This window comes from Takifugu flavidus, chromosome 4 (assembly GCF_003711565.1).
Source record: "Takifugu flavidus isolate HTHZ2018 chromosome 4, ASM371156v2, whole genome shotgun sequence".
NCBI lineage: Eukaryota > Metazoa > Chordata > Actinopteri > Tetraodontiformes > Tetraodontidae > Takifugu > Takifugu flavidus.
Genome location: NC_079523.1, coordinates 8,484,194 through 8,506,195, shown reverse-complemented (window position 1 = coordinate 8,506,195; position 22,002 = coordinate 8,484,194). Strand labels below are relative to the sequence as shown.

General features: G+C 43.5%; 1 protein-coding gene across 3 annotated transcripts in view; it reads right to left on the bottom strand.

Moving 5' to 3' along the window:
• Positions 1–21,132, bottom strand: part of foxj3 (forkhead box J3) — a 54,551-nt gene extending 33,419 nt beyond the window's left edge. For 2 of the 3 annotated variants that reach the window (XR_008950056.1, XM_057029670.1), the window contains exon 1: positions 20,778–21,124. The gene's annotated coding sequence lies outside the window, so the exon portion shown is untranslated. Of the gene's footprint in view, positions 1–20,777 lie in introns of all 3 variants that reach the window. The other variant, XM_057029672.1, reaches the window with a different exon arrangement.
• Positions 21,133–22,002: the final 870 nt, after the last annotated feature.

Sequence of the window (22,002 nt, the reverse complement as noted above, 5' to 3'; positions counted from 1 at the left end):
ATTAAAAATCCCGTTTCTTTCTAAAGCATGCGTATATTCCTAACAAGCCCACCACTTTCTCTGCCACTTGCTGTTCCCAAAGCTGACTCATAGCTGGAAATCCATCTGCATGCAGTGAGAGTGTATGCCAGCCAATTGTTTTCACAACTGCCAGCCAAATGGGGGAATGGCTCAGGAGGAATTCCAACTCTCTTGAGGGTAGTAAACCTCTTCTCCTTTCTTCCTTGCCAGCCGGCTTGCCTGCCTCATCCCCTTCCTCCCCCAAATGGAGCCCCTGCCGTAAACAAGCACACCAGTGTCATCTTGCAAACCGTCTTCATGTCAGCCGTACGGGGCAGAGCGCGGCGGCTCACAACCGCCTATCTGTCTGCTCCTCCTGGCACGCTGCCCTGCTCGTCCCAAAATAGAGGGGCAGAGTCGCAGGGCCTCGAGTTACAACGCTAGGTGAACATGAGCGCCTGAAAAAATGAGCAGGATGACACTGCAATCTGGCTGAGGGTGAGGGGAGCGGGAGGGGGAACAGGCAGGGGACTGAGAAATCCTCACCAAGTTGTGGGATTTTTCTCTCGACTAAGCCCGCTTGCACAAGCATGTTTTTGTGTCTGAGCATATGTGAGTCTGAATGTGCACTCGGGCTGAAAATAAATACAGTCTTGACAGCACTCAGTAGGTCAAACACTGCATTTCTTTAAAACAGCATGGGGGAGCTCCCAGTTCTTTTAACCCTCTCTTCTGATATATCTATAGAATATCTAAAGTATTATATTAGCATCTTACGTATGCCACTAAAACACAAGAACCAGGAACATTTTTACCTATTTTCCATCTGTGATACAGGAATATTCAGGAATGGTCTTTAAAAATCTGAAATTGTGGTTGTCCTTTTCAATTGATTTCTACCAGCAGGTGTTAGCTAGTACCCAGAGGCTAATTCAATATCTTTCAGGAAAGATGGGCAGAGGTAGTAAGTAGATATTTTTCATGGATCCGAAAAAAAACAAAAATTTGAAAGAAAATCCAGATATGTTTAAAATTATTTATGTATTAGCAGACCTCTGGTCTTAGAATTATCTCATATGCGGCGGTGGACTTCACAATGAGCTGCAAAGCAACAAAGCAAACTTACATTTTTTCCCTACTTCAATTTACTCAATTTGTTTTAAGAGGTCTCCCTGCAGCAGAGTTCAAATACCAAGTCTGAAGAAGCGTTTCCCGGTCTACACTTGTGCTGGCCATCTGTATGAGGACTGACAACAGTTATTACATATCACCATGATCACAGAACTGCTGTGGAACTATGGAAACATGTCATCAGGCGATCTATAACCCCCTCTAGTATATAAGCTTCACTCAGTCTATGGATCATAGTCTGGTAACTGAACAGACATTGGTTTTCCCCCTGAGCAAAGTCTATTTTTGGCTTCACGACTAAACTCCTGCACCTTTTTAGCAGACGGGAAATGACACGCGAGCGCTTTACTTTGGTCTCCTAAAACTGCAGCCTGCATACGCTGACACAGGACAAACTTTTCTGCAGACAAGAGCCAGATGTGAAACCCAACCTCGCACTGGGCAACGCGAGCGGTGCTATGCAAATTGTACAAACGCAGTGTTGTTTTTAATGGGATGGTTCAAAGTATTTCATTTCAGAAAGAAAATAAATGTGGTGGAGAGCGCTGGGTGGTGGTGACTGGCTGAAGCAGAGTGCCCGGGCATTACTGGATAGTTCTGGAAAAGGGAGGTGTGTGTTTATCACTTGCATGCACATCTAAAGCAGTTACTTTACTAAGAATCAGAGCTCAGAGTTTGCAAGAGACCTGTCATAAATGTGGATATACCTTGGTTTGATCAACGTGCATGGCCACATAAACAGTGCATGGACCTATTCTTGGCTGTTCATGCATTGTAATGTTGCCTGCAAACTAAAAGAAAATTATATTTCATGAAAGAAAATAGGAAAACAGAATAATACTCTGCGGCACGTTTTCACTCCAGGCCATCGTAGAACTGACTTCAAACACACTCACACCCTCACCAACTGTTGCTCACGGTCTTATGGGTGATGCAGCCTTCCTGTTAACATCCAGTCAACAATATATAAAGTTCTCGCAGAATCAAGCTTACACAAAAAAATGCTCCTTAAAACGGATGTCCAACCCAAAAAAAGCAACTGATTTCACGCAGGAAACATTTGTATGCTACATTTAACTTCAATACCTTTGTAATTTATGATGTCTGTGTAGTTTTCGTCAGTTACTGACCGACATTCTCGGTAAGTTTTGTAATTTATGCCAATTGCCAATTTATGCCAATTGCCTGAAAACGCACTACTTATGGCTTTTCTATTTCAATACAGTGATCCCTCGCTATATCGCGGTTCATCTTTCACGGCTTCGCTGCTTCACGGATTTTTTTTGCGAGTCGTTCATTGCAGTTCTCAAATATAATCGAAGGTGGCATATCCGTTTATAAAAATCTTCTTGCTCAGAAAAAGAAAGAGCGCCAACAACTGCCTATAACAATGTTCTTCTCTCGGAGAAAGACTCCTGCGCCTTCAGTAGAAACAGACGCTCCAGCGGAGCGGAGTCAGGACGCAGAGGCACAGCTGGGACTGAAATACGCGAGTGACAATGTTTCCAACCTTGTATTACTATATTAAAATTATTGTTTTAAACAAATTTTGGGCTTTAAAACAGGTTTTGATTTTTGGTTTCATTCTATAGTTCAGTATTGCATTGTAAAATAATAAAAAAATAAATGAAGCTGACTACTTCACGGATTTCACTTTTCGCGTGTTATTTTTGGAACGCAACTCCCGCGATAAACGAGGGATCACTGTATACCCCAAAGTTGCTTTATGCTTACCTTAGAATCATCAGTTCAGATCAATGTATTGACACCAAAAGCAATTATCTAGGTCACAGTATGCTTATTTGTTTCACCTTGATGAGTCGAGGCTTTGCGGCATCTCTGAAATCAAACATGTTCTGATGTATGAGCAGAGATGTTGAACGGCTTCCAACAGGTGAGTCAGCCTAATGGTGGGGAACAGTTTCTCATCAGCAACAAGACAAACACACACCTTAAGTTGACTCATGAGCACCAAATAACGGTAATTTTCCTTTTTGAGCAGTGTCCCACTGAAATATGGAGCAATTTAGATTTTCTTTTTTGAGTATTATCTGAATAACTGCAGAAACACTCAAATTGCAATGACGCCACCATTTCCATTTAATTTCCCGCTACAGAGAGTTGGAGAAGGTTGAGGAGAGCCTGAGAATTTATACATGCTATAAAAAGAGGGATGCAAGAGTACAGGTTAGATAAAAGGACCCTCAATGCTCATATCCAGCTGCTACTTACTCTGCAAGGTCAAGTTAGGGGCTTAATTACAGAAACTTGCTGGGATTGTTACGGAAATAACGGAGTAAATCCCACCTGTAGTCCTTATACGCCCACAATTCTCTGAGACAGGTGAACCTGGAACGGTGTGAAAGGCATCAAAATGGCGCGATTACCGGTGGATAACACACACACACACACACACACACACACACCACACACACACACACACACACACACACACACACACACACAACACACACACACACACACACACACACACACACACACACACACACACACACACACATTAGTTTTATCTGGCTGTCGAAAAATGAATTCAGTCCCTGTCAGAGGCACAAAAATGGAAAAAAGAAACTTTCTGAGGTATAATTTGTTTTAAGAATAGAGAGCACTAAGACAAGGCCAAGAGGGAGAAATGATGGACAAATTCATTTTCTATTCAACACTCAGAGTTTCTCTATGCTCGGGGATTAATAGCATCTGAAGAACTTGCTTCTTTTGAATAAGAAATAGAAAGCATTTGTGAATGGAAACTTGAAGGCACCCCCCCCCCGCCCACAACATCTTCGTTCGTCAAGTTCTTGACAGCAGTTATCGCTGCCCCGGCTTCCGCTTTGGACCTGACAGGAAAACAGCAATTGTATTTTATATTTTGACTGTTATGGCTGAAGTTATTACAGATGTGCCAGGATGTTGTTCAAGAATTTCCAAGGAGGAAAGCAGCTGATCAACAACCAGGGGTTACCCAATGCAACCAAACAGACCGTGTTCATGCTTGGAAGCCAGTCAGCAGTTATGTCATGAAAGAACAGAGCTGTTTCCAATCTCCACTTTTCCAGAACTTCAACTTCCATATTGTTCATTGCATGGTCGAAGAATACGTTCTGATACGGTTTTTATGAATGGCACCAAACTGGCATCACTTATCATTTAATTATACAAGCACTGAATTTAGAAGCTTTTAATGATACGTTTAAAATCTGTCCACCCCTACAGTTCTGATATTGGGCACAACACAAAGGCTGTCCTGCCTGACGGGCAAATTGCTTTATTTTGTGATATTGGAGATGTGAGTCCATCCTCACAAGAGACAACAGATTATTGTTTAGTTGTCTTTTAGAAGAAGTGAGTCTTCTTATGGCAATTACCGGTAGTTGCAAAACTTGCTTGCAAAAAAAAAAAAAGGGATGTAAACTCAGACACTGTGTGTGTGTGTGGGGGGGGGGGGGGGGTCACACACTGGGCGGTGTTGTGATGAAGTGATGACGATGGTCTGTGTTGGGGAAAACAGATTGACTGATTACTTCACTTCAACCATAGACAGAAATCCTAATTGAACTAATTGGAGAATCCCAAAAACACTCGTTATTTGTGCCTAATTTTAAGTGCACATGACAAAAATAAGGCCGTTTGTGTTCGAGTTGTATAACAGTTCATCACTTAGAATAGATAACTGCTGCACAGAGCGCCACAATCCAGCAAATATAATCCAGCCTTTGCTAAATAAATCTGCTGATTGGCTCTATTACTTACCAACAATATGGCACTGCATAGAGCACCTTTTATCAGTTGTTAAGCATAGATATTTAGAGAAAGCAATTAGACAACACCCTAAAATCCACAGTATACAACATTTAAAACTGCCTTTAGAGCATAATGAAGTTCTTCAGACTACCATATTTCCTACCCTCCCTTTGCATTACTTCTGTCCCAGTGTCTCAGATAACAGGGAAGAGCACAAATTCCCACTCTGACTTGCAGACGCGAGACTGTCGATGGATACCGCCAGACCTCGCGCACCTATCTGCAATTACCCCCGCTGCTTACTTTACAGGAGCCGTGCACCTATCACAGGTCACACCTGCAACCCGATTCAACCCTTTGCTGGGTTGAATCCGTGACCCTGCAGTGAGTGCGTGTGGGTGTGCATCTCGATGGATAGATTTGGTTTTTGAGTTATTTTATGTATTAATTCAATCGATGACGACGCAAATAATCAGAAGAGCCTAAACCATGCAGATCGAGCATATTGACTGTGCCATGAGGCACAATTGCCCCGCCTGGCTGCAGTAGTGTATCTGTAATGTCACTGAGGATTTGGGGTAAATTCTTTTTGATCCTTTGTGTTAGCCAACAGCTGCTCAGTGGTAGCTGCAGATCGGTCTGTCTTACACTGAATTATAGCAATACATTCATTTATTATTGCAGAAATATACAGATTAAGAAAAAAAGAGATTCCATCTTCTCATTTTAAATATCTTGATTTCTGTTTTTTTTAATCTTTAAATGGAGGTGTGCTGGTTAATAGTAACAGGAGACTGAGAGGAGGAGGGAGAAGATTATGACAAGAATCTTCCTGCAGTGTGACAGTAGCTTGGCAAAAAAGGGGGAATTGCTAAGCGTGCTCCCTCTGTTATGCCTGAAGTTCTGGCACATGCACCCACAACAACAACAGTGATGTAACCTGGTAACAAGGCTTTGGCATCTTTACTCCCAACCGAAACCCGGGTCAGACCTTCCATCAACAGCGTAGGAGGCGTCCTTGTTTTCCTAGTGATTGCAGAGGGGACAAAAGGGGAGGGATGAGAACTTTGTTCACCTGCCCCGCAGTCAAAAGGAGACTTCTCACTTTTTCCAGCCCTGGAGGCAAATCTCTCAGTTACGGGTTATTTTGAGAGCTCTCAAACTAAAATAGCAGTGTTGCAGAGGGCTGCAAGCTCAACCATTAAAAACATAAATAAAAAAAGTGGCAAAGCCAAGATAACTGCTTTTAATGTCGGCCTTTGTTGTCAATTAAAGGCTTAATGTTCTTGGGAAACCGCCCCCAGGTAAAAAGGATTAATAACCTGCTCCCTACCTGTAGTTTTATAATGCGTCAGTTATCGCTCCAACACACGTGAAAAACAGACAGGTTCTAACCAAAGACCTCTTAATTCTAAAAGAATGTTAGGGATGTACAAAAGAGTCAATGTTTCAACATTGTAAGGTAGTTACGTTAAGTGTTAAGTGGGGAGACGCAGACAAGCTTTGCTCTGAGTCTCACTCTTGAAAAAGAAAAAATAACATGCTTACGCGCTCATTGTCCTTCCCGAATCCCTAAATCCTACTTCATCTTTGGTGGAAACAGATGAAGTCCATAATTATTCTGCCAAACAATGAAGAGTACAACTGTAACTGTGGGTCGGTCAAATGCCCAGCAGATATTCTGGCAAAACAAATCAAAAACCAGACATCCTTCAAAGACAGGCCTTTTGCTGCCAATGGGATGGCGATGAGAACGGCACTTGTGACACCTAAAACCGGAAAATATAGAAATAGATGTGGCAGGCTGCAGACATCTTAGCAGTCGCTCTCGTCTTTCTAAGGAGAAGAGAGCAGCAGAAATGATGAGGGAGTTTCCTAATGCCCCCCAAATGCCTGAGAGATGGGGGCACCCTGACACAACCATGCAAATGCAATTATTCTGGTCCCATGGCCCGAGGGCCCACATTAAAATCACCCCCCTGGGAGTGTGACTCCGTTCTAGTCTGCCAGCCTCCAACTGCTGCTGAATCACAATCAGGCCACCTAAGGCACCTGAAGGTCAAATGTTTCCATGGCAAATTTGAGGACCCGTCCTCATCATTAGCTTTAATTTAATGCGATTTTTAACACAGTCCCACGTACAGAGACCGAGGGTACCATTTTTCCCTCTCAAGCGTAAGAAAGCGTGCTGGAGTTGTCCGAGCATGGGTTACCCGGGTGGGCAATGCACGCCCCGCACAGAGCAACGCAGCCACTGGAGGCTGCATGACATACATTGCAAATGTAAAGCTGGTCCTCTCAATCCAAGCATCGTCTCCCGGATCATTTGGCCCCCTCCTGTGTCTTGTGCTTCTACCAAACAATAACTATGAAATTGCCTAACTCCAGATAGCAACAAATCGATGCATTTGAAATAATGAAACTGCATTTTTTATGTGACAGAATTTTTTTATACCTCACTTTTCTCCGCTATTTGCTGTAGGAATGGAAAGATAAGTGAGAAAAGGCTGCTGTATATACTGTATATTTAGCCTGGCCTTGCACCAGAACTTGAAGCCTTGACTCGTATATGCTTAGCGCTGATGGCACTTAAAACTTGTAGTGCTTTGGTGAAATCAAAAAGCCTTCCTGCATGTGTGCAAATCTCTGCGTGCTTATTTATGGTTCCCTCTTTGTGCTTCTTGTACTTGAATTCATCAAGTGGGCCAATGGGTTCTTTTTTGTTGTTTTCTGAAAAAAAATAAAAATCTTTCCATTCAACCGCACACCCTCATGCCATGTTAGCGTGATGGCTTTTTAAGATAGTGTCAAATGTGCACTCGTGTTATTTTGACAGTTCTATGAAGTTGGTCCATTAAACACAGCACAAAATCATATAAAAATCAAACATATGAAAGGACAGTGTACCTCTTCATAATTAAAATACTAACATAATGTGAGAAATGCTGGATATATTTATACATTTTTGGCTGGTAACACAGATGTTCTCATGTAAACTTTGTCCACATTTCTTCCACCAGTTTCTCGTACTCAAAGAAAAGCATCACACAGAATCAGCCCTGGCCACAGCCAAGCATATTTTGCCCAACAAAAAATTCAAACACTGACTATGCAGACATATTCCAGGCAAAACAACCAGTGTTGAGATATAAAAATGATCCCAAACACATGGTTATAGTCCAAATAGGATTGTCATACACATCCAGGATAGGCAAATGTGGAAGTTGAAGGAGAGCTGAAAACAAAAGCGTGGAAAAACTCCAATCAGCTGTTTAATTTTAGCAGTTCTCTTAAGTCACCAGGAATTATCTGTATTGGAATTAGCTAATAAATTCCTTGGGACTCATCCAGAAGTCTTCCACAGCAGTTTGGACACAGCTTGGTTTTCTCTCGGGAAAGAGGAGAGACTGAAACATGAAACCGAGGTGCTGTATTGACCAAAAATTTAGTTTAGCTAGAAATGGAAATTTGTTGGTGTTTATCCGTGTTCTTCTGCATTCCAGGTAGTTTAAAATGTGTTCAGTTTCCTGGAGACAATGTTACTAATTTTCTGGGTGTGGTGGACGAACAGTGGGTGTAGTAGCAAGTCATTGTTGGCTTAAGCTCTGCAGTCAAAATAGCTTCTGGCAAAAAATAAGATTTATCCTTGTGTAGTTACTACCTACCAAATCATCCAAAACAGATCGTCTCAAAATCCTGGGGATTTGCCGTACTAAATGGCAGAGGTTAGATCTTGAGTGAAAAGATTTGAACTTCCACTACTTAACTGATTGTATGCTGAAATAATGTCTCTTACTCCCCTACACAGCTGAAGAAAGGCTTTAATGAAAATAACAGCCTCGCTATTAGCATGATCTGGGGAAGCCAACAACGTGTGTGGCGGCCAAAAATAGAACAATACGAATAAGCATTTAAGGCTAACTGTGTCTATTATAACATTACAAGTAGTATTTAATCAGAGATTTTGCTAAAAAATAAATAAATAAATAAACAAGCAAAAACAATTTTAACCATTATTTTAATGCAGCATTGTTCATTTTTTAAGGAGGCTTAGGGGAGAAAGTTTGGTGTAAACATGGTTTGTGGGAAGTTTAAAACTGCATATTTACAGACTAATTTCACAACACAAGAAAAAGAATAAGGAATATAGAGATACGTAGTGATCGAGCAGCCAGTCGTGGGTGTCGCAGCTGCATCATTGTGAAAAGCGGTCGCATGAAACGACGCGAGCGAGGCTGCGGTGTAGGGGTTTAGGATGTGCTTCCCACTCTGCACATGCAAGAACCTGAAAACGTGGAACAGAACCGCATATTTACGCCTTGACCCTGAATAATGGGGACAAGATAGGGAACCTTGCTGGGCTACAGTGTGAAAGTGGAGACAGAAACATGTCAGAAGGGAGGAAGGAGCTGAAGATGATTGTGAAACATCCAGTGGTGTTTCCAATGGGGAACTCTTACTGCAGAGGAGGGGAGCACGTAGGCCGCTGACGTTTTAGTTTACTCCTTAGCACAGACCTGGCTGCTCTGAGGGCGCTTTAAACTTGTGAAATATTGTAGTTTATTTTGACAATGACAGTAACGCGAATGTACGTCAGAAGAATAGCTAATCAGAAGCAGCCTTGCTCTTCCTACCACACAAGACCATGACTCACCATGGAACCAGAACTAAAACACTTCAGTCAAGTCTGGAGAAGGAGGCCGTCACGTTTTCTTCCATCAAATATTTGCTCAGATGTGTTGTCTGTGGGATCCTTCTGGACTGAATACACCAAAGAAAAACCCTTTATCATTACCAAACTGTCGTAAGTTTGTACCTTTATTCACCGAGTACAAGGTCACTTCCCGAAATGGAGCTAATTAAATTGTGCAATAGCTTCGGTCAGGGTGATGATGTAAGATTTTGAACAACCTCTGGGGCTATCCTCTTTGTTGTGGAGATTCTCCTCCTTTACTCTTTCCAGTTTTGCGCCTCTTTTTCCCACAAGTTTCAAGGGGGAAAAAAACCTCAAGAACTTTCTGCTGGTGTCCCACAAAGAACGCTTTAGTCTAATCTGTGGCTCCCGGAACAAAAAGCAGAGTGCGTTGGTTCTTAACTTGAATGCGGAACCTTCTCCTGGTCCATTTGTTGTATCCATTTAACGATTAAGTGCCTGCAGCGTCTATGCGCAGCATTTGTGGCGTTTAAAAGCTCATCAGAGGTCTTGAGTGTTTCCCATTAGATGGATGCAGAAGCCGCAGCCTCTCTGCACTGTTGTGGGATCAGATTCTGTATTAATAAATACAAAGTGCAGCTGCCTGATAGTTGGAGTAATGAGGTTTTTGATGAACCTCATGACCTACTGTCTGTGGAACAGGAGAATACTCCCGCTAGAGCGCGCATCTCACTAGATGCTCTCAATTACGTCCCACTTTTTTCACAGGCGTAAAATGGTTTTAAAATTATTAACAGTGTTGCAAATATATCAATCAACAAATGTTTTTTATTTTCAATATGGCAGAATAAAGAAGTTCCAGTTGTTTGGATGAAAGCTGAACACAGCATTTGTGTTTAATGCCTCATCTTATGGTGGCTAAAGGTATTTAATGAAGCCCCATCTGCATTAGATCAGCCTGGTTGGAAATGAGAGGGATTCCTTTAAACTCTCCGGATATATCCGTCTTCTTAAACCCCATAAATGACTGTGCTCTGGTATGACAGGGTTGTCAGTGTTTCACCCTTTTCCTTTCTCCGTTTTAGATCAGTGAATTTATCCCACCCAGACTAGCACCAGCACACCGGCTGTGCTCATTACGGCAGATTTACATGTCTGCTCCAGAACAGGGCGAAGAGATGAAACACAAGTCCCAGTGGCTGCTCCTGCACAGCTTCTATCATCTGTCAGAAAGAGCTCCACCTTGGGCCCACATACAGCCAGCGAATATAGATACCGGTGTGTGTTTCCCCATTTAAATTGTGGTTCAATATAATCTACAAAAAAAAAAAAAAACACTTGGTGAGAACAAGCACATTATCTTCATTTCTAGTGGCAATGTTTTTTTTCTCCTATGCAAATGTGAAGATCAACATTCTTATAGTACCATCTGCTCCACCATAACTAAAATGAACCTGGAACACAAATGGGCCCCTTTTACACCTGGCATTGAAATGTTTCCCCCCCCAATCAGACCGAAGGTAGAGAATACTTCACATCCAACATTTGCACTATTTACATGCATCTTGTTTTCAGATTGTGGCCAAATGCCCCCCAACATCGTGGCAGAAGTTAATATCATTGTGTAATTTTTTTCTTGGATATGAACGGCTTATAAAAATGGAAGATGCATCTGAGGAGGTGGAAAAGGTGGCGATTCTGTGTCGGCATCTTTTGTTTTCCCCATCCAACAAAGTTATTGTGTAGTTTCTGTCTGCTGTGACAAATTGCATTCAAAAACTCCTATAATGGTTAAAATAGGGCAAACATTTTGAAAAGAAATGTTATTCAGTTACGTTAGGGTTTTTTTTAGCATTAATCCGTTTATTTCATCAGTCTGCTGTGACTCATATATTACTGAGCAGACGGAATTTAAGAAGAACAAGAACTTAAAAAATAACTTCTGTCCAGAGACTTCCAGCTTTATATTTTTCCTTCTCTTTATAACGCCACGCAGGTCGCCAGCAGCCCCAGCTTCAGTTAGATAATGCACACTTTTAATTTAAATAAAACAAATGTATATATTTAAACTTCAGACATGAAGTAGAATCTGTACAAGTCCAAAATAAAACTGGACATCAAATTAGACGTTGCAATATGACAAAGACGAACACAGTCAGTCAAAACAACTTTCAATACATTGATTATAAAGTTGGAGAAAGTCAAAATAAATCAAAAAAAGCCCTCTGTCTGAAACACACTATGACATTTAAGTCATTTTGCGGTCATTTGGAAGCAGTGTGTTACCGCTTGTTCCTCCAGCTCGAAAATTCCTTCCCACGTCCTGTGACTGGAATCAGCAGCGTATAATGCAGGCGGCTGTGGTGACTATGGTGCGACCAGATGCTGCGAACCAACCAGTAATGATGGAGTTGGCACAAGTTTGGGCCATTTTAGACCTGAAACTCTCACTCTTGCATTGGTTGCAATCACCTAGTAAAGTACAAGATCAGCCAACCGAGTGTGTATTTAAAAGTGCAGATTGTCATTATGAAGACACGAGGAGATCACTGCTGCCAAGCACAAACAGGAAATTATTGGGAAACACCAAACAAAAGGACCGGATTTAAAGGGAAAGGCATCAGATTTAAATCATCCAGAAAATTTAATTAGTTGGTCTGGTCGAATTAGAATGGTTTTAGACTTTTCTTGACTTGAACCCCAAAAGACAGAGGTGCACAAATTTGGTTGCAACAACAGAAGATGGTTTAGAAACAATCCCAGTATCCTTACAGGGCCCCCAGAGCCTCCCACTGCCCACACCAGTACCTCCCCTTCACCCTGCCTTTTAGAGCAATGCTGACTTCTGCATCCTAATAAAAGGGAAACTAGAAAGGAAGTGAAGGCATGGTTCTTTCAGAGGAAGCCAACTAACTGACTGAACACACACCCCGGGTGGGCACCGGGGGGGGGGGGTTTCCAGGAGGTCGAACAGAGCGGGGCCAATCATGTCGAGGTGAAGGCGGAGGACTAAAACAAAACTGGCATATCAAAGCGAGTCCGCTTTGTAGATGGGGAGCCAAGACGCCACATTCAATGGCACAGCTTGTCTCAGCTTCACTGGAAGACAACAAAAAATAATAAAACAATTAGCTGTTAAAGTGGAAACATGATCCACTGGAACGTCTAATCTCTTCCGTCTGACACACAAGCCCTTTCCCTTGTTTGCTTCTCACACAAAGTAGCAAACATCATCATTTGGACACTATTTAAGTTATGTTTAAGTAGTTACTGAGAACAAAGAAGAAAAAAATCAAGCCTGTCATTCCCAAAACAAAGTGATTTCTGCCCTGAAGCCACTTTCCCTGATTCATGGAAGTAACTGCCGTGTCGACATGCAGGAACCATCACCTCACAACCTGGGAAGACGCAGCAGAATCACTGTTTTATGAAAGCCCATAAGTGACTTATATTTTTAAATTAACTTTATAAAACAACAATGTGGCCTCAGCCTCAGTTTACTTCTAATGAGATTCCCTAGCTCAGCCATTTACTATGTATATTCTTCATAATAAAGGAAATCCTCTGAGGTCGCTGCCATGCTGATGCAGCTTTTACACACTTAATTCCACAAATACTTGTGCATTAGCTACATTTTAATTGACTTATTTAGCGTCTGCATTACCTTGCACTAAACAGGGATGTGATACTTCTGCAAGACTTTGAAAATGAGGTCAGGCAGCCTCGTGTGAGTCATAGATTCTGGCCGGGGCCCAAAGAGAGCAGGTACGTATCTAGTGCGTTGGAGCTGTTGGGGAAGTAATTCTCAGTAATCAGATTTTCATCAGTATCCTGACAAGTTTACTTATGAATCTGCAAGTTGTTGTGCAAGGGTTAGTTTTCAATGGCGCTTTATGCATCAAACCCTGGATTAAACCATAAAGAATATATTAGATGGATAACCACACCATAAATCCACACACTTTTATATTACCACCAGGCCTCCTGATGTTCATGCACGCCTAAATGCATGCAAAATCCTCTGCAGTCCGTTATATTCCACTATATAAAATTTCCTCCAGCAGGGCTGAGACTGATTTGTCACCGTGCAGGTGCGGCCAAGACCCCGGGCTTCCCTCCAAGGGCCGCGGCACCTTGGCAGAGAGGCTGTGCTGCGGGGTCAGAGCAGGGCCTGAGATTTCCGAGCAGTCGAACGCCGTGACTCAGCCGACTGAAAGCTTTCAGTCACAGAACCACCTGAGGACAATTACATTTCGATTTGGCACTGACGTATACATGCGAACGACACACAGACACATTCCTATGGTTGTTTCGCATTTGGGGACCAGGGCTCAGATCGGAGCACAGCTGGACTCAAAACGTGAATTTGCCTTCTTCACGTGGACTCAGGCATCCTGATCCACAGGAGATGTGAATGTGACCGTGCTCACAGGCTACATTGGTGATGACACACACACACACACAAAAAAGAAAATCATTCCTTAACATTGATTGTCTTCAGAAGCTGTATATGACCAGCATAATTTCCTCTGAGCTGTGTGGATCTGCCAGATCTGCCGGATGAAGAGTCAAAACTCAAAAAACATCCCCAAAAGCTGCGATTGCTACTTCCTTCTTTTTGGCAAATGGCAAAAATCACAAATCATTGCCTACTGAGGACCTACTGACTGTTTTTGACATCAGTGCCGTAACAGTGCAAACATGAACGCACAGCAGGAGAGAAAAGTTAAGGGGAAGCGACCGGCAAAACAATCGCTCTCAATGTGAAAACTCCCCGAGTTCCATTGAGAAACTGGCACAGAACATGTCCTCCTAACCAAGGAACCCCTCCTCCAGCTAACCTCACCGCCCTCTCATTCATCCACCCTCAGGGAGAGGCATGCAGACCAGAGGAAGTATGACTCATCTAAGTAATAAGATGCATTCTTCGGAACTCTCTACAGACGCTTTGTTTGCTAAGTGAGGAACACAGGGGACTCTGGTGCAGAGAGGAATCAAGTTAGTTATTTATTTATTTCATCCACAAACTCTAAAGGTTATGTTAGAGAAGTAAAGGATGGGGTGGGAGTGGTGGGGCGTGAGGGAGCCGGCCGTCGTGTTGGGTCCATGCTCCACGCAGATCCACGTTTCCTCCATCTCCGGAGAATCTTTGGCTTCCGTTCGGGGTTTTCTGAATCACGGATGGAGAATCCAAGCGCCAAATTTAAGACTAATATAGCAGCTTCTGCAACAAAAGTCAGATAAATTGAATATCCCGTGCGACATGACCTTCTATGGAGTGCACAGACTAGAACGCCAGGGCAGAAAAAGGGAACCGGTGAAGATGTGCAACAGATCCAGCACTCTGCTGCTACAATTAGCAATCGCCCCTGCCAATCACGAGCATCACAAGCCCCACCTTCCACATAAAGCTATTTCTGGACCATCCCACATTAACCTTGTCTGACATCAGAAAACAAAAGAAGAGGCTGCTCCCAGCTCTCACAACTGATTAACTGACACATGACTGTTCACGTGGACTCGGGTGGTTCCACAGAAAACGCTCAGCCTGTCACCAGACAGCAGGTGACAAACTTGACGTATGTGTGGCAGCAAATTTCCTCCTCAAGGCTACTTTATTAGCCACCGTCTTATCAGGGTTTATACTGTGGTCTTAATTAAACCCCAGCTTTTACCCCAGACCACAGAATCTTGTGTTAGGAGAAATACTTGATCTTTTGATACCGAGTGATATGGGCATCAAACAGTTTAAATCATTTTGCCAGCATGCATTAAAATTCACCCACAAAATGGACTTGTAAAAAAAGATTTGTGGGACCCACAATTTCGTCTGTCATCTAAATTGTCTAATAAAAAAAAATAAAATTGTGATAATTTGTAAAAGCAGTGGCAGAGTGTCAAAATCCCCACCGACTGTGGCCGTAGAACACAGTCGTGCAGGTAGGAAAGCGCACGGGAAAACACCCTGTGAGAGCAGACCACACCGTTCAGATACACCAACAGACCAAGAAGAAACATGTTTGAAACCTTTTATTAATCAAGAGCAGAAAGCCTTGTTAATGCAGGGTGGGTCCGTAATGGTCGTACGCCCAGATGACTCGGTAACACTCAGACGATCACTTATCTGACAGTAGTGAATTAACCTTGCACGGTTACCGTCATCTGTCTGAAAACGTAGCGGTGCAGCACGTCAGTGGCACATCATCAGAAGCCGTCAGAGGACTGGTCTGCGCCTGCATCAGTGAGCCAAATGGATGGAGTTTGTTCAAAGCAAAGACAATCAAAGCTTCTAAACATCCCATCCAGGGTGGAGTGGCTGAATTTTACATGAATACTTGTGTTGAGATTGTACAGAATACCTACATAATTCCTAATGAATTGGACTAACTGAAGGTTTTATTTTGAAGGCTTTAATCATTTTCACGTTGTACAATTGTCCCCTTGAGTTTTGATATGTCCCCTGGTATCAGAATTTTCTTCTTCCTCTTCTATTCTTTGCCAGTTAAAGCTCCCAATATCTGCATATGATTCATACTCTTGGGAAAGATCTGAACTCTGCACAGGAAGAAAAGATTGTTACGCTGATTCAGCTCCAGTTCATCGCAGAGTTAGTTAGATATTTTAAAATAATTGCCATGGACAGATACAATATCTATGTCCAGGTGTAAGAGCTGAAATCCCAGAGACAATTTTAATGCAGCAGAGATCAGCGCCATTATTCTATCTGATCAGGCAAAATTTGATTATGGCACCAATCTACAGTGCACGGCGGCTTGGTCGTCACGGCGCCGTTATTTATGCCGTTTCATAAAAATATGGAAATTGACTCCTGGGCTGAAGCATCGTTTAGAAATGGCAGCGTGATTATAGTTTATTCCTAAGTGTTACTCCAATCTCTGCTGTGCCGTGGAGGCAGCATTCACTGATATTTATAGGTGACAGCACAGCAGTGTGGAGAGTGGAAACCTGAAGAGTGAGGATGAATAGGTTATGTCTGGATATGTCAAGACTAAAGCCTGGTCTAAAGAGGTTCCTCTGTCCAAAATATGGCTCCGTTAACCTGCTTACAAACATACGCCTCTCTGGAACTAGCTGCAGCATTTAGCTGGGATCGTTGTAGTTTTGATCATTCTTGGTACGCAGAGTTATGTAAAAAAGGTCAAATCCAATGGCTAAAAAAAGATCTGATGGTCACATGACAGCCAAGGCTAAGAGAGCTTCAACTGAAGTAAGGGTAGAAAATGTGAGAGGGAGTTCCCTAATGTTGCGTGTGAGGGTGCACATTGTCGTAACCTTGCTGTGCCCTAAAGAGTCTGGCCTTTTATAAGCTACTAGAAATGAGACGGGTATTATAACGGATCACTCACTGATCATCAAGCAGCACACTTACTATTCCGTCGTCACATTTCCCTATGGAGGCACATAGTTTTAGCGGCGTGTCACAGAGTAGTATCCTGTCATTATAAGCCCTAAAACGTCCCCTGCAGGCTCCAGCGTGGGCAGTTATGGGACCCCTGCCACAGACACAGAGGCTCTGATTAGTCAGACGGGGGAAAATAAGAGCGTTTCCACTTTCAGATAACACTTGGATCCAATTCAATGTCATTGGATTGGATTGTCCTTAATAATAAGCTTGAATGAAAACATGGGTTACTTGTCTTTTGGGTTCATATATACACCTGCACCCCCCCAGCCTCAGAAATCAACTGGATCATATAGGACCTCGCTGACACATTCAACTCAATAGACTGGGAGGAGGTGGGACTGGGAGAGCTGGGCAGAGTACTGCTGGATGAATAAAAAATGAAAGTCTAGTGCTTCAATAAATTCGCTCTCTCCATCCCATGAGGAGGGCTAGAGTTTAGGGGAGGGGCGGGGGGGGGGGGGGGGGGGGGGGACGTGGTGCCGGGGTAGAAGCACGTTTGAAAACCCAACCAGTGCTGCATTCCCACATCCACCCTTATCCAGCAAGGGGCTCTTAAAAAATTCATTAATTTACAGCAAAAATAGATTAAAGCACCCAGCTGAGCAAAACACAGAATTTGGCTGCTGAATAACATTAATGATAAAAGGCTTCCCTCCAGCTCGTGGGCCCCTGCCTGAAGAAGGTGCGCTGGCTTTTTTCCCTCCACCTTGAAATACCTTGAGAATCATTTCTTTTCAATCATTGCTAAAAGAATGCATTAGTAATTGTCATTTTAATTACACTTTTCTTCAGACGAAAAGGGAAGTTGTTCCAAGACATGCACACACTAATTAAAACCCATCCACAGATCGGTCATCCCATGGTGCCATGCTAATGTCATTCTATTCACTATTTGATACATCATCTACGGAGTCTCGGTGACGGCTGAGCCGAGCCCCTAAACACGTAGAGAACTGCAGTTCCAGAAATTGCCATGCCCGGCTCTAAATGAGGTTCACTTAAGTGCAATTATCCCCCTCTGATCTCCCCCATGAAGAGAGTTCTTCAACGCAGGGACGCAGGCTTACACAATGTGACTGCAAACAAGATTCAAATTGGATTCAGGGAGGCATATACAGCAGATGAATTGCTTTATAGCTCATCTGCATTCTGGTGGTGCCCGACTTCACTAATGAAGAATGAGCGAGTCCCATTTCAGCGGCATGTCTGGCAGAGCTAAACTTTGGACTGGAGCGGGAATAGACAGAGATCTGGGATTTAAATAGTAAATAAATAAATAAATAAACGCCAGTCTTCTTTCCGGAGCAGCATCTACCTATATGGCACAATCTGCTCAGTTTGAAAGAAAAAGGGGTGTTTTTCAAATCCAAATCCAAGGTGAGAATCACAATGAACGGCAAGACGATGGGCGATGATGGGTAGAGAAAGGAAATCCGACTCCGCGTATGAAAGCAGGCGGGAATTAAATCAAATCTTTCCTGGATTCGGACCAAAAACCGCTATAGAAAATACTGAACTGTGGCCTTTGTTGAACAGCAGCTCCACTGTGCCAAAAAAAAAATATTCAGCTATTTTCTTGAATAAATTGCAATCTGCCAATCTGCCAACACAATAGGTCTTCTGCCTGGGGGAGGAGAGGTGGCGGTCTAATAGGGGTTGCAGCAGAGGGTACCTGTTGGGTGCTCTCCTGCTAAAGAGAGTGGAGAGGCGGGGGCTGTGATGGGCATGCCTGCTGCCACGGGCTTAACTACCACCAGAAGTCTGATAACTGCATCTCACGGATGGCCATTTGAATAATCACCTCAACAAGGGGAGAAATTAAAAAGCCTCTCAGTGAGGCAGGGCTACAGGCACAAGGCCACATCATGAATTCCAAATGAGACGCTCGCATTCAAAGAGCAGACACCTTTTCTCTATTCATTCTGCAGCACAAGCATACTGACCTCCAAAATATATCTTAATTAGCCCTATATGATGCTGCAATTAATCTTAATTGTACATTATTGCTCCTGAGCGTTTAAAGTTCACGCGGGGTTACTCAAAGATCATTGATGCTGCGGGATGAGAACTGAGGGAGGGGGAGTGATGCAATCACCTTTGACAGGAAGATCTTTGACACTCAGGCCCAGACTTCTGCGCACTATCTCACCTTTCAGATAAAAGGACTCTTTAGATGTGCAGTCTTCTCTACACTTTATTAGTCAGCTGTTCTTGACATTTAGAGTTTTTACGTGCGTGAATCCCCTTTTTAGGAAGGTAAACAACTAATAAAGACTTTGCTCATGACCGTGCAACATCTGATGAATGCAGTCGTAGTGCAACAAGGGATTCTCTCTAAATTCTACGCACTTAATCTGCCTACCCTCGTTCTTTGCAGCTAGCGTGCAGGCAAGAGTGTTTGTCACTATTTTACAGAGCTGTTTTAAAGAGCAGAGGGTTTGTTTTTTTTATCCAGCAAGATTATCTTTACAATCATATTTTTGTAATTTGCACCAAGGCCCCAAACGGTCCTAAACTCTGCATAACCGACACAAACAGATCACGCCACCCGTGAGGTCATTTGCACCTGGACGCCGAATGATTGAAATGATTTTGTTCAATTGCAGGTATTCCCGGTTCTGTGCATACCTGGTTGGGGGGGGTGTAACATCCCAGCGGTTCGCTGTGTGCCTCACGTCTGAGAAAGGGGGAAAACAGAAAGTCTAACCCTGCTGGGATATTAGGGGAAATTTGTGTTTTGAATGAGTCACAGTTTTAATCCCATGCATTTAAGATGTCCATCATAACAATGACACTGGTGCAGAATGCGGGGTCAGTCGTGCAGCCACTATTGGACACGGGCAGGAAAAAGAAAGGGCTCCGATTTGGATTTAATTGCACGTAAATGCCACCGCTGTACAGCTTAAAGCCCCGGCATTAAGTCATGTAGGACAACTACAGACATACCAAAAGAAAATAGAAGCGTGCCCCGAGTGATGTGCACGCAAGAGTAAGAAGTACCTGCACATCTCGGTGCAGGTCGCGGAGGGTATGAGCACAACCCAAAGGCAGAAGGTACCGTCCAGATCAAATGCAGCAGCAGAAATATTCACCTGAAACATGCATTGCACTTGTTGATCGTGCACCCACATGACAACGATGCCCCCCTCTCGCCCGCCGAGCAGCACATAAAAGGGTCGTTTCTTTTCAGAAGGGAATTTTTTTTTTTAGCAGCCTAAAAAACACGATTGACAGATGAGAAAACACACTGCAACAGCTGTGAGGCGAATACCATCAGAGCACACTGGCTTCATTCACACGCGCGCGTACACACACGCACACACACTAAACGTTGGAGACACACACGCCTCACATACCAAACAGCGAGCTAGCGATGGCTGTTAAAGGACTCGGGGGAATATAGGTCATCATATGCATCTAATGCAAAGATAACGCGCACACACCTCGCCCCGGCCTGACCGACACGCTGAGCTAAAGTTAGCTGGATACCTAAACTGGCTAGCTAGCTGTCAAAGTTGCCCTGTCAGTTGTCACCGGTTGCATGGAGGTGTTAGCAGGCTAGCGCCGGAGCTGTCAACTTAGAGAGTTGGAGCAACACGGCAGAGGCGTACGACCACTGACCGCAAGGGAAGCACACACACTTCGACTGAGTGTCCTCACACACCAAACCACAAGGAGCCGAAATCTGAGTGTTAGGGCCTATTCGCTGGGCGCAATCCCCACAACTTCGGTGCAGCTCACTTCCCCGACAAAGTCGTCCATTTCGTGGGCCTTAGTTCAACTTCCATGCCCGCGTAGCTCACTTACTCTGGGTGAGAGCTGTTGTGACGGTGGCTCCCTGTAATCCAGACGCCAGTTTCAGAGTGAATGCCGCCTCCCCTTCCTTCCACCTTCTCTCCTTCAGCCAGCGGGGGCTCCCCAGAAATGTCCAATGCTCTTGACGTTATCGTCCAGTGAAAAGAGACGCCGTAATCTTAGCTTTCCCGGTGTGCCCGTGGTGCCGTGGCGTCCTTCCTCGGCTTCTCCCCGCCCTCTCCCGTTCGCCTTTCTCTCGGTAGCCGAGCTAACATCCGGGTCTCTCCCCCATTTGGGTTAAGTGCGCGGAACTACTTTCACATTGGACGGCGCACAAGGTGTTTTTTTTCCCTCTGCCTCACCTCCTCTGCCGCCATAGAAACTAGCGCGCGTTAGATTCCCCGTCCTGTCCCGCAGTGCTCATTGCGGCGCGTGCACTCCCGCACGCACCTCAACGCGGGATCAACTAAGTCAACAGTTTTAATCAGCTGCTTTTATTGAATGACTAAGACTCTGAAATCCAACATTTACGGTGTAAAACATGAGGGCAATAAAGTGGGGCCCTGAGACAGGGTAAAACATCGAGAGGGCAATCAATTTAGAAGGGTGACCTGATTGTGGTAAAGTTACATGAGAGGAAGAGCACAACCTAGAAGAGAAATAGAATTTGTACCGGATGACATATTTTTGTTTAAATTACTTTTTGCAAATTTCATATTTTATTTCTTTTTGGGGTAAAACGCTTTAGAGCTCTAGAATAATATGGATAGAGGCATGCGGCAAATTGCCACTATGGTTACATACAACGAGCTTAAAATCCTGTACTCTTGGGTAAAGTTTTCTTTTAACCTCGGTGATAGTCTCAAAACAAACCTTCAACAAATAAAAAAAGCGCAGTTTACCTAAGGTTATCACGGATGAATTATAGTACTGTGCTTAGCAGATATTGAAGGCTTTTGTTTTGTTTTTCTAGCATAATTAGATAATAATTAAATATTCTGGATTACAGTAACTATTTTAGAATACATTTAAAAAACAAACTTTCCACGCAACTTAAGGGCTACCTTGAATTAGAACAGACGTCAATGATGCAACAGCGCCTCCTACCGGTCAAATGACGTTACTGCTTTCCATTTCGCTCTTGAATAAACGGCCGCCGTTTTCAAATTGGATAATGTATCCTGAAATAACTGGCTGCCACAGTGTGTGTGGCGTCGTCATTTCAGATTTCCCACAT